Consider the following 13,150-nt stretch of genomic DNA (forward strand, 5'->3'; position numbering starts at 1 on the left):
AGAGAATGAAGTACTGCAGTTTTAGATGAATTGACTAATGTAGAAGCTTGACGGCTCTGTTTCCTATTGACACATATTTTAAGCAAAGCTTTGTGCCAAGGTTGTTGTGGTGCATTTATAGATCACCTGCCTCTGACAGACAGATGCCAACAACATCTCTCTGTAAACATCTTCTCCCCTCTTTCATTATACAACTGTATATAGCTCTTGTTGGAAAGTTAGACGTCCTTTGGAAAGTTAGACCATCCTTTAAGTAATGCAGATTGGTTTTTTCCTCACACGGGTAAAATTCAGCTGGTGCTGCAGATACAGTCCTTCACATTAATAAAAGAACGTGAGCTGTGCATGTGTTCTTCACCACAAAAGCTGATAAACTCAAGGAAGCTGATCATTGATTAGCTAACCCTTAAATAAACATAAACTGCCAATTCCATTGACCAGAGTGGAGTGAAATTTGTGAATGTTTTAGTTGTTAAAAGGACAACACAGAGCTCAGAGGCTAGCAAGATAAAGAGGAAGCTCATTAGATTCATCTGTAATATTGAACTACCTGGGAAGATCTATGGGGCATTTGCTTTGCTTTGACCCTGACAGTTCCTGGCTTTATTTTAAAACAGCAAAGACTTTTCAGATACCTAAAAGACTGTGAGAGTCAACACTGTGCAGAACTTAGAGCCACGGATGCCGAAGGGGGAGCAGGGGGCCAGCCCCTGATATTTCCAATGAAAGGCCTCCCCCCAATTTCACAGCAGCTGTACATGCATGCCGTTGGGTGTGCTGACAGTGCGTGGCCCTGGCCACCCTCAATTGCAGGGTCAAGGCAACACACATGCTTAGAGCAGCCTTGGGGTACCTCTAGACCTCCGATTTCACCTGTGAGTCACCACCAGCTGAATTTTACCTGTGTGAGGAAAAAACCGATCTGCATTGTTTAAAGGATGGCCTAACTTGTCAGAGTTTCAGACAAGTGGCATTCCTTACCTAGAGATGTCAGAAATTGGCACTGGAACTTCTGCATGTCAGTTAGTTGCAGTATACTGAGCTACAATAACATTGTACTTCTGTTTCATACAAGAGATTGCCTAGATTGCTTGCTTGCACACTTTTGTAAAAAGATTGTCTATCTCTGATTGGCTAATTAATAGTCCTTGCCCATAGCAAGAAAGTTTGTGCATCTTATAATTTTGTTGTTGAGTGTAGTTTATTCTCTATATGTAAGCTGCTTGGGATATTTTACTAGAAAATAGGTTATAATAAAACTGCATAGACTGAGCACTTTACTCCCATGATGCAACCAATAATGGGGCAATTAAAGACAGTTTTTTAAAAAAAATTTTTTGTTATAAATCATTATAGTTGCTTAGGTGGCAGCATTGCAAATGAGTTCTTAAGGCTCCTGGAGAGTCACGGCTACAGTACTGGGACTGAGGAAGTTTTTTGTATGATTCCGTATAAAGCAGCTTTTATATCTTTGCTGAAAGCTAGATCAACTCAGTTCATGCCAATGAGGGCTTTTAGAGACCTTGTGAAAGGTCCCAGAGAAGCATGAAGGCTAGGTCTGTACTTCGGCAGTATAAATTGACTTTCTAATCTGCAGAGCGTAAAATATAAAAACATCAAAACGTTCCTTATTTCACATTGATCTCTTTGTCAAAATGTGTTCAGCTGATTGTGTAGAAAGATAGTTTTCCCAATGACATTGGTAGACTCAGCCTGCTTCTTAGGACTAAAGACAGGCTTCCTTCCCTCTCTTTATGTGTTATCAATGGTAATAAATAATCTAAATTAGTTATGCAGTAATACTTGGGCAGTCTCGCTATTTAGTTGAGAATGCTAACAAAATGCTTTCTTTGATATGTAAGTTGGTCATGTATGGTACTCTGCAGATGGCAGTCTTCTCTCTCAAAAATATTCTGATTTCATTTTGGTCCTGCTTTTTTGTACAATGGTGCCCTGGGAATGTGCCAAATTAACTTTGCCTCTATGTGACGTACTTTCTATTGATGCTGCTTGTGAGCATTCTTGTGGGGCTGGTTTTTTGGAAATGAATGAAGGTCTAGCACAGCAATCATAGCATTTAAAAGACTAAAACTTGAACAGTTTAAGAGGGGTGGCATTGTGTGATAGTCCAAATAATGGCATTTGAAGGGGTGGAAAGGAGGAGAAGCTTGTGCTAGGCAGTATTGGCAATTTATTGAGTTGAAATTGCTTCCTGCTGGATTTTTGCAAAGAAAAGGGGGAGCAGCAGGAGGTTGTCTATTTGTTGTACCACCTTTCTATCTTCTCTAGTCTTGCCTGGGAGCCATTCTGCTGGTTCCACTCTGTGGGCACAGGCATGACATCATAGCACAACTACCTCCCAGCTTGAAAAAAGAGGGCAGTAATTGTATGAATGCCTTTTGCAGCTGGGCATGGTAACAATTAACAGGGGTGGTGGAGAAAGACACTCTGATGCAGGGTCCCAATCATTCCTTTCAGGCAGGTGATGGAATTGAGGCAGGAAGACCTCACAAACAGCCTTGGCCCAGTATACCTGAAGGAGTGTCTCCACCCCCATCATTCCACCAAGGTCCAGTGCCAAGGGCCTTCTGACTGTTCCCTCACTGTGAGAAGTGAGGTTACAGGTAACCAGGCAGAGGGCCTTCTCAGTAGTGGTGCCTGCCCTGTGGAATGGCCCTCCCATCAGATGTCAAGGAAATAAACAACTATCTGACTTTTAGAAGACTTCTGAAGGCAGCCCTGTTTAGGGAAGTTTTTAATGTTTGAAGTTTGATTCTGTTTTTAGTGTTCTCTTGGGAGCTGCCCAGAGTGGCTGGCCATCATCATCATCATCTAAATAATACATCTTATCCTGGGAGGGGGCACGTCTTCTGCATTACAACTCACCTTCCCCACCTCCTCCTCTGAAACCCGAACGAGTTGTGCAGACAAAACATGCAGGGTTATTGGGGAAAACATCACCAAACAAATTATGCAGCAGAGAGTTCAGTGCAAATTCTCCTCTTAATTCACTATTAATGTGTCAGTGCCACATTGCAGAAAACAACAACAGCAGAAGACCCTTCCTCTTTTGCGGACATCCAAAATATCATGGAGCACAGAGGACTGTGAGACAAATATTGCACTGCTATGCAGAACAGGATGGAAGGGAAAGAATTAGCAGTGATTGCCTACTGTTGTACCAAAACAAGAATCTTCCACAATATATTAGAATGAAAATCAATAGAACAGAATAGTGAGCATTTGTCATTCCAGCAGGACGAAAAGACTTTGCAGAACTGAGCAATCATTCAAGCCATGTGTTCTTTGAACTGAATGGGCAACTGCTTGCATACCATCAGTACAATTTCTTTGCTAACTGATAAGTATTATCTCACCACTGCACCTCAATTTGTGCTAACAGTGGTTGTAAATTAGTGGGAATCCGTCAAAAGCGTTTTACTTCCACATTAAATATTAAAGTACTTTTGGCTACTTCACCAATAATCTTCCATATTTCTAATCACCATAATCTAAATCTGGCAACGCTCCATTTGCCATTTGTTTTACCTATTTGTTATACTGTTATTCTCTGTTCTTCATGCACATCATAAAAAAGCAATTTTCAAATGGAGGTTCATTAATAATTGTGATCATAATGCTCCCAGTTCTTATTTCTTAAGAATGGAATGAATCGAAGCTATATTACTTTTTAATTAACAAGCTGGAAAAACTGAATGCGCAAGGAGGTAAGATGTTTTTTATAGCTCACTTATGAACACAAGGTTCCTGGGTACAACATTAATGTGAAGGAAGGGATTAATTAATCAGATGTGGTACAATTAAAAATCTTTTAAGTGTCATCTAAGGATACGAAGGATGCTGTGTTTAGTGATTGTCTAAGGACACAAGGTAGAAAACAATAATTTTCAGGCACACAATTTGTCCTTGTGAATCTCCCATGGAAGGCCTTGGATATATGTACAAAAACTAATTGCAAACAGAAGGACTTTTAAATATATTCTACACAAGCACCTGCACAGTCCTAGTATTTCAGTAAAATACTTCTGCAGACAAATGTTTAAAAAATCCCCACAAAAAACCCTGAATGTGGAAATTTACAATTTTTTATATTTTAAAGAGGACATTTGAAAATATAGGACTATCTTAGATCAGCATAGAGACAGGCTGTCAACCAAGGGTCCCCTGCCCACACACCAAGACATCACCTATTTGATGGCAAAAAGTTTAAACCACTCTGCCACCCAGGTGCCCTGATAGAGATGTATCGGTAAATGGTCCCATTCTTAGTCATCAGATTGATAATTTGTTGTGTGTGGCCTGCACCATCTCTGTTGCGTGGGCCCCAGATGATTGGCTAAGGGTAAATGTGGCTGCTGTACCAAAAATACAATGTTTACCATAACTGCTCTAAACAATCCCATTCAATTCACACATCCTAAACCAGGCTTCCTCAACCTCGGCCCTCCAGATGTTTTTGGCCTACAACTCCCATGATCCCTAGCTAGCAGGACCACTGGTCAGGGATGATGGGAAGTTTAGTCTCAAAACATCTGGAGGGCCGAGGTTGAGGAAGCCTGCCCTAAACTATATACACAACTATGGATTATTTTTTTTGGGGGGGGGTCCCATTTGTCTAAATCTTGTTTCTCTACAATTAACCTGCAATCTTGGGGCTCCTGGGAGGCTCCCTGCCCTCCAGGCCACACTTCTTCCCAGGCCTTATCCAGTCTTCTTAGTCCACTTCCCTCATGGGCTTTACTTCACACCTCCCAATTCTTTTATTAGGTGGAATGTGTCCTTCAGCTGTAACAAGACCTCATGTTTGTCTGATAGAGATGAGTAGAAATCTCTCATGTTTGTGTGGTTGGGCTATAGCCTAGTGCACATATCCGTTGCTGCAACCCCGGCTAGCTTGTGGCTCTCGAATGGTTGCCCATCTGGGATTGTGGCCCTCAGGCTGTTATAGGATCCCCACCCTTGCTCTGTAATAAACCAGTTGTATGGAAATGCTTTAGAAAGCTGCTTTTGAGGTTATGCCTTTATTTGAGATTTGGAGTGTTTCTGCTGTTAAAGCTGTGTTGTAGTAGTAGAAACAAGAGCGAAAGCATTCCATCAATTTAAGTGGGACTTCTTTAGCTCGATACGATTAATTAAAAAAGCAGAAACAAAACCCTCACACACAATTGTTCCTCTAGGCAACATTCACCAGCTGCTGGTAAAATATTTTCATATTCTTGAAATAAAATTTATATTGATTTTGAATTCCAGTCTGAGCTGCTAAATGAGATCAATGCTGTGGGAAGCAAGGCATCTAAAATGCCCTCCCAACCATTCTTTGCTTTTCAAGGCAACGTGAACACATAAAACAGCAGCACTGCTCAGCTGGCCTGCCAGAGCAGCCACTTGACGTTCACACAAGAGCCCCCACGGTGCTAAATGCAGATTGGGGAAAGTGGAGTCATGGCTGGAATATTTTATGCCCCCAAGGTCTTGCTTGTTGTGATGTGATCTATGTCACACTGACATGTCTAAAATCATCATGTGTAATGGCTTCACTGCCATACACATTTGCTGAGGAGCTGAGTTACTTTCAACTTAATGCTGAACAGACTAGCATAGGTTTGTCCACCTTGTCAGTTAATGAGCAAGAAAAGCTCACACAGAACCACCCAGCTGCATTGCCATTGGATTCTAAACAAATGACTTCCCTCTAATATTCAGCTGGGCTTCCAGATTGTCCTTTTTCTGGGTGGGATTCAATCACATACTGGCAAGATCAGGTTGCACAATTCAAGCTGATTTGGTGCTCTTGCAAAACAACCAGTTCCCTACACCTCAACCCCATCAGACTTTTCCAGATACAGAAAGTGATAGGGGCAAATGCACTGGGAAGTTTGAGTACTTCTACCTACAGGGGTCACAGGTGGTGCTGTGGGTTAAACCACAGAGCCTAGGGCTTGCTGATCAGAAGGTCGGAGGTTCGAATCCAAGCGATGGGGTGAGCTCCCATTGCTCGGTCCCTGCTCCTGCCAACCTAGCAGTTCGAAAGGACGTCAAAGTGCATGTAGCAGGAAGGTAACCGCATTTCTGTGCACTGCTCTGGTTCACCAGAAACGGCTTAGTCATGCTGGGCACATGACCCGGAAGCTGTATGCCAGCTCCCTCGGCCAATAAAGCGAGATGAGCGCTGCAACACAGAGTCGTCCGCGACTGGACCTAACGGTCAGGGATCCCTTTACCATTACCTTTTACCTTCAGGGTACAAGTACATGTGGTGAATTTTAAAATCGCCACACGTAAACATTTTCTCAGGAGCATCTGAACCTGGCCCAAGGTAATGTATGAACACCCCTGTAGTCTTTCTGTAAACTAATAAAAATGAATGCGTAATAAATAGCCAGCATTGTCTAACCTTCCCATAAAGCTTCAGCAAACAAATCCAGATGACCAAATGAACATCCAGGTCATCTGGGAGTTTATGGTAACAAGACTGTGCTCCCCTTTCAGAGTTCTATAAAAGCCAAGTTCCTCATTTTTCTACAAGTTTTCCTTTGCAACTTTTTATGAACACAACAGACTCAAATTAGTCTTTATATTGATTTTCCACTGCTACTTGATATACACAGCTGCAGTCCATTATCAGTTGTCGCTGGTGCACCTACCCCCCCTACTGTTTTCTGCTGGTTGTATGCTTTCCCCCATTTGTGCACACTTTTGTTGTGTAGGGGTTACAGATAGCTGCTCTCTGCCAAGTCATATAATGGCACTGCATGCAATGCAGTAACAATTTGCAGGTGTCTTCTGTTCCTGAGCACCAGAGGCAATTAGTCAGTGGGTGGGTAAGAAATTCAAGTGACCCGAGACCTTGGTTACTAGCTTTTCTGCAGCACCTGAGCATTTATAACACGGAAATTAAGCGAGTGAAGACTTTTCTACCTCCATGCCAGGAGAAGCTACACTAATTTGATTTTCACTCATACCACCAGAATAAAGAGGCAAGAGGAATAATGGAACCATGGAGGGGGTAGAGGGAAGTCGGGGGATTGGAGAAATTCCAAATTTTGGTACTGTATTGAATATACAAACATTATGCAAAATGATACAGTTCAATTTTTTATTTTTTTATTTCTTAATGTTCATTGTTAGAAGATGTTTGTTATAATGAAAACCAATAAAATATTATTAAAAATAGAATAAAGAGGCAAGAGTCACATATCTGGACCTTAAATAGGCAATGGTTTTGTAAAACATTATTTGCAATAGATAAATAGCTAAACGGAAGCAACATCCTTCCTCTGGTGTGGGTGACATGCTTATCAGCTCATGGAGTTCTGGTCATTCCACTTTTCTGGCTGAGCTTCTGTGGCCCAAGACTGATGGCCAGTCTTTCTCCTACCCTTGGCCCTTCACATTAAAGCAGGGAAGGAGAACAGTTTTTTAAAGCAACCTTTTGGGGATCACATATCAGGCAAAGCCAGAGACAGAAGTGGCCAAAGGTAGAATATGAAGTTTACTTTTGTATAGTAGGGTAATTTCTACATGCACCCATGCATGTACCACCCCCCAGCTGTCTCTATCTTCCATCAAAGAAGCAAGAAGGATTATCAGAGATCAAGGACACATTCCAGGTGGCAAAAACACTCAAGGAGAGGACCAAGCAAGGCTCGTGAAATATGAGCTCTTGAGAGAGGGGGTGTGGCTGGGGAGGGGATGCATGGGGATAGTCTCAAGGCCAGACAGAAAACCCCCTATGCCTTCTAAACACACAACCTTGGAAGGGGCAGTTCTGGGGAAGCTTTCCTTCATTGTAGCAGATGCCTGAAGATATGTTTTCAGAGTCTTGATTTAAATTTTTCTCCTTTGAAACCACACTGCATCTGCCACAAGCGGTGACTGCACCCCTTAATCCTTGCTGCAGATCCCCATGGAAAGTGTCACACCCTCCTCTGAAAGATATACCCTATCACTGTGGAGCAGGTTATCCAGTTTCCTCCCCACCTTTGTAATAGAGCTGTGATGTGATGGAACAAGAGGGGAGCAATGTCTGCAGCTGTGAGTGCTTCTTGAGGTTGTGTGCAGCATTGACAAGGGTTGTGATTTCACACTGGCACTAAACTCTCATTGACATTCCTTATATTCTGCACATAGGAACTAATAAGATGGAGCACACGAAAACTGGTTTCTCAAAACACCAAAACCAAAAACCCACCTCTCGAGGTTTATCAACGCTTACTGAGACAGTGACCCTAAAAGGACTACATAAAGAGGGAAAAGAAAAAAACCTCTTAGTCATATCTATAATCAGGGGGGACTTACCCATAGAGGCTAGTGGCATGGGGTGGTAGGGCACCAAGTTCTGGAGGGCACCAGGGAAGAGGTGGAGGCCCTTGCCCGCCTCCGTCATGCCGCCCATGCCAAAGCAGTGCCATGTCCGGAGCCTCCGTCTGCTGTGGCCACCATGGCATGAAGCGGCCAGCCTCCGCCTCTTCCCTGCCAGAGGAGCCGCCCTCCAGCCACTGCCCGCCTCCTCTCCAGCCCCGCCGGCAGCACCATCCTCCCTACCTCCCTAAAAAAAGGTCAACAACTCTGGGAAACAGGGGGGGCGGGGCGGGGCGCTGGAGCTTTGCACCACAGTGCCAGATATGCTTAAGACGGCCCTGTCTATAATGCTGGCATTTCACCAAAATGGTTGGTCAGTACCAACATTTTGAAATTGAGGTAGTTCTATGTACCAGGGTCTGATTTTGCTCCTTGAGTTTGTTCCCAATGAATGGTCTTTTCTCAAAGACAATTCATATGCCATTGCTTCTGTTTTGATCTGGTTCCACTGCTCATCCATTCTCCCTCTCCTTTATGTACATAGGCATGCAAACCGAGTGAGAATCAATCCCCATGCTGAGGCTTCTTACACAATCCTACACATGTCTCTCAGAATAAGCCTCACTGATTTATTTCCAGGGAAGGGTGTGTAGGATATTGCAACCTGAAACCATTAAACAAAGCTTAGAGGATGAATTTTGTGGCTACTCCCTGGGAAGGATGAAAATGCAGAAATCTTGGTGAAAAGGATAGATAACAAATCTAATTCTACACTGCTGAATCGTTTCTCATATTAGTCTGAAAAACACAGTATTCAGGAGTTTTCATTTCTTTTCCAAACCATCCATTTAAACCTGTAGTGTTGATGCTACAGGGCTTCTGAAAACATATCAGCTGTATGCGCAAAGAATTCATACATCACCTAAGTATCAACAAATACCGTTTCTCTCTGGGGTTTAGTTACCAAAGCCAAAGAAAATTAGAAGATATAGGAAAACAGAATTTTATATTTGCAGCGAGGAAATCAATTTTAGAGTTAACTTCAGGAACTGTGCTTGGCAGTCTTCATCCTTTGGCTCTCGGCCATCCTTTTGCACATGATAATGGGTCTTAAAAAAAAAAATCCTTCTGGCCTGTTCAAAATAAATGTACTCAAAACCTGAACTCTTGCCATGGCAATCTGCATTGTATCCTTATCAGAACGAGGTACAAGCAATGTATTTTTCTGTCCCATAAGATCTCTGCTGGATCAGAGCAAAGGACTATCTAGTCCAGCATTCTGTTCTCACAGAAGCCAGCTAGATGCCTATGGGAAGCCTGCAAGCAGGATCTGAATGCAACAGCCCATCCAGAGGTATTTTGACCCCAGCACTGGAGGCTGAACATAGCCATTGTGACTTACAGCCATTCATAGTCTTACCCTCCCTTTCTGTCTGTCTCTTTCTCTGTAGAAGCTGTGTTATACCAAGTCAGACCATTGATCCTTCTAGCTCAGAACTGTCTAGACTAACTGGCAATGGCTTTCCAGGATTTCAGACAGGGGGCATTCTAGGCTCAGGACCACAATACCTCAAGGACTGCCTTTTCCCATATGAACCTACCCAAACCCTGAGAACAACTTCTAAGGAACCTTCTTCATGTGCCTCCTCCAGGAGAGATCCAAAGGATGGCAACACGAGAATGGGCCTTTTCCGAAGTGGCTCCCCATTTGTGGAATGCTCTCCCCAGGGAGGATCACCTGGCACCTTCATTATACACCTTTAGGGGCCAGGCAAAACCTTCCTTTTTAACCAGGCCTTTGGTTGATTTGATTGACATCCTATGCCCTTTAAAAATGTGTTGGGGAGAGGGGGTTATGGGGTTGTTTTTGTTATGTATTTTGTGCTTTTATATTGTGATTTTATGTTGTAATCACCCTGAGAGCTGCAGGTATAGGGCGGTATACAAATAATAATAATAATAATAATAATAATAATAATAATAATAATAATAATAACAATAATAATAATAATGCTAAGGTTTGAACCTGCAACTTCCTGCATGCAAACAGTTGCTCTACCACTGAGCTACCATAGTTTCCCACCCACCCATTTCTCTCATATATTTGTTTTTCACCCTTCATAAAGGATTGTAAGCCAGTGATACCTCTTCCTTCTTTCTGCTTCTCACTTCCTCCCAGTTCACTCAGCAAGGCGTAAGAAGTCTGCTGTGGCTACTTATGGTTGCCATCATTTATCAGTAAGTTGAACATATGGCGTATTGCAGTCCTGTACAAAGGGACCAGCCAATCTGAATGTAGCCACTAATCATGATGATGGCTTTCCAAGTGTCTGACACCTCCTGTCCCCCATTTTTACAGTCCCAAAGAGACCATTTATCAAGCCATTTGTTGACTGCTGTGGCTGGTGGCTTATGTTTTACTTGGTGGGTCACAAGTTGTGTGGGCTTGATGTACTGCAGAGATCAATAGGAGGGTTATCCCTTTACACTTTCAAGGGGATAATCAGAATTGTATAGCCAAGAAACTCCAGTGCAAAACTTCACAGGTGAAGGATCCATTACTGAATTTGCTGCAAATGCAGTAGAAAAGATCCTGCTTATATCAGGTTACAGCTTGTTAGACTGCACTACTCACTTGTGACAGGCTCGAGTCATGCCATATGAGAGCAATTTGCTAATTACTGCCATTTGCTGTGAATATGAGTTTCTTGTGAGCATACTGCGGTGAAGATGTGAGGTTAATAGTAATTAAATGGACCAGTTCTCTGTGCAGCACAAACTAGCAGGTAGGCACCTTGGACAGAAACTGGGCTTAAGTATATCAATCAGGACAAGGATAATGTTGTGTACTTTATGAGCTAGAGATCAAGAATAATCACAGAAAATGAAATGTTAATGGATGAAGTTTGGCAGACATATGCCAGCAAAGGAAATCAAGGATAAAATATATGGCAAAAGGAGGTCTCTGTTAGCCTGCTTCCAACAATACTAACAATGATTTACTTTTTACTTAATTAGTTCAGTGGTTTTAAATAAAGACCATCCACATGGTTACATATTACCTACTAAAGCTAAGTAACAGTGGTACTACATCCCCCCCATTGTACTAAATTCTCCACAGGAATTATTGCAACAAATAGCTTTTGTTTGGCGATATATTTTCTGTGATATGCTCCCCATTGAGGGGAATGTTACTATATCAACATTCAAAACTTGCATATAATGCTGCAGATATAGGTTAAGCATGATATAGACAAGTCACCGTAAAACACGTCGATGCATGCTTTTAGTCATTGGTTTTTCTGAGTCAAAGGTCTTTCCTCCTTTTTGATACATGCATCTATTCCAGATGTAGTCGCTGATTTTGACTGAGTTGATTTCTGGACATTTTCTTGGTGACTATGATTTTTGGGAGAGCAGAGCAATGGAAGCTGAGAGCGGAAACCAGCCAACTGGCAAGAAAAAAGAGAGCTATAGCATATAACTGCAGAAGACTAATGGTGGCTGCTGGGAGTTTGCTGCCTAGGCTATGGAAGAAGAAGCTGCCTGGGACTCAGCAGATGTACTGGGTGTCAAGTGGCATTTAATTAATGCTCAGCTACAATTTCTGATTTTTTTTTTTAATGATTATGAGTTTGTGTTGAGCTGGATTAATTGTTTATTGACTTGCTTGTTTTTGCTTTACTGATATAATCCTGTATATATATATATATATATATATATATATATATATATATATGTGTGGGGGGGGGGGGTAAAGGGACCCCTGACCATTAGGTCTAGTCGCAGGCCCAACTCCTTGAAATAGATTATTTACAGGGTCAGGCTGCACTAGTTGACACATATCCAAGGAAAGACTGGGCCAGTGTTTTGGAGCTGCTCCAAATCTGAGAAAAGCTGGGCCAGACCTAGTCCACCCATCTCACTTACCCTAGCCTCAGAAATGAACACTAGATCAGCCTCCTCATCATCTATGCCTGGTTCAGTCTGTGACTTATTTTGATGCTTCACAGTATCTAGATGGTGAATTCAAGACAGAGAAAAATGGTAAGGCACAGTCTTTTTGCCAGATGAGAACTAGGTAATGTATGGTTTTGTTTGTCAGTACGAGAACAAATTCTGTTCTCTAAATAGTTCCTTGTAATGTTTATTCTTCCTCCATTTCTTGCGCACTTAAACACAAGTGTGGTGCTTAAATTGCAAAGTCAAATTGCATTGCATGGAATGGAATGGGAGCTGCAAAGAAGATTATAATGTAGCATTATCGTGTGCTATTCTCACATGCTAAAAATCATATTCTCTTCAGAACTGGGCATAAAACATATTTTTACCCATAAGCCGTTCTCCCAAGTGAAAAACTTGTTTCTGTCATTTGAATTGCTTTACATATTTCAAATCTACATAATTGTTGCCCATGTGAATAGAACCTGACACTTAGGTTGTGATTCTAACAATACTTGAAAATGAATCAGATTGAAATCAATGGGCTTTGCTTCCAACTAATGGACTTTCAGATAAGGGATGGCTTTGTCATATAAATGGCATTTTAAAAAATCAGCTTTACTTTATCCTCTACTATTAGGCAGGTTCAAAATTCTGAAAAGGCTTCTAGAAGACTTGTTGATGGCATTTTTGAGGAATCAGTAGTAACCTGGTGTTCTCTGATTAAAAAAAGTACACTGAAACTGAATCTAAATAGTAGAGTGCAAATTTCTGATTCCCAATTTTGCTGCTATATTGGGAAAAGGTATCCTTGTTCATCTTGCTGCATTTTCAGCAATGGTAGCCTATTTACCTTATGTTGTTGTAAAAGTTGTGAACTACACAA

General features: G+C 41.9%; 1 long non-coding RNA gene across 1 annotated transcript in view; it reads left to right on the forward strand.

Moving 5' to 3' along the window:
* LOC310714763 overlaps positions 1-11,878 on the forward strand; it is a 203,992-nt gene extending 192,114 nt beyond the window's left edge. Inside the window, exon 11 of the long non-coding RNA XR_014530051.1 lies at positions 11,672-11,878. This is a non-coding gene — a long non-coding RNA (uncharacterized lncRNA). The remainder of the gene's footprint in view (positions 1-11,671) is intronic.
* The last annotated feature ends 1,272 nt before the right edge of the window (positions 11,879-13,150 follow it).

Source organism: Podarcis liolepis (assembly GCF_965112155.1).
Source record: "Podarcis liolepis genome assembly, chromosome: 9".
Taxonomy (NCBI): domain Eukaryota; kingdom Metazoa; phylum Chordata; class Lepidosauria; order Squamata; family Lacertidae; genus Podarcis; species Podarcis liolepis.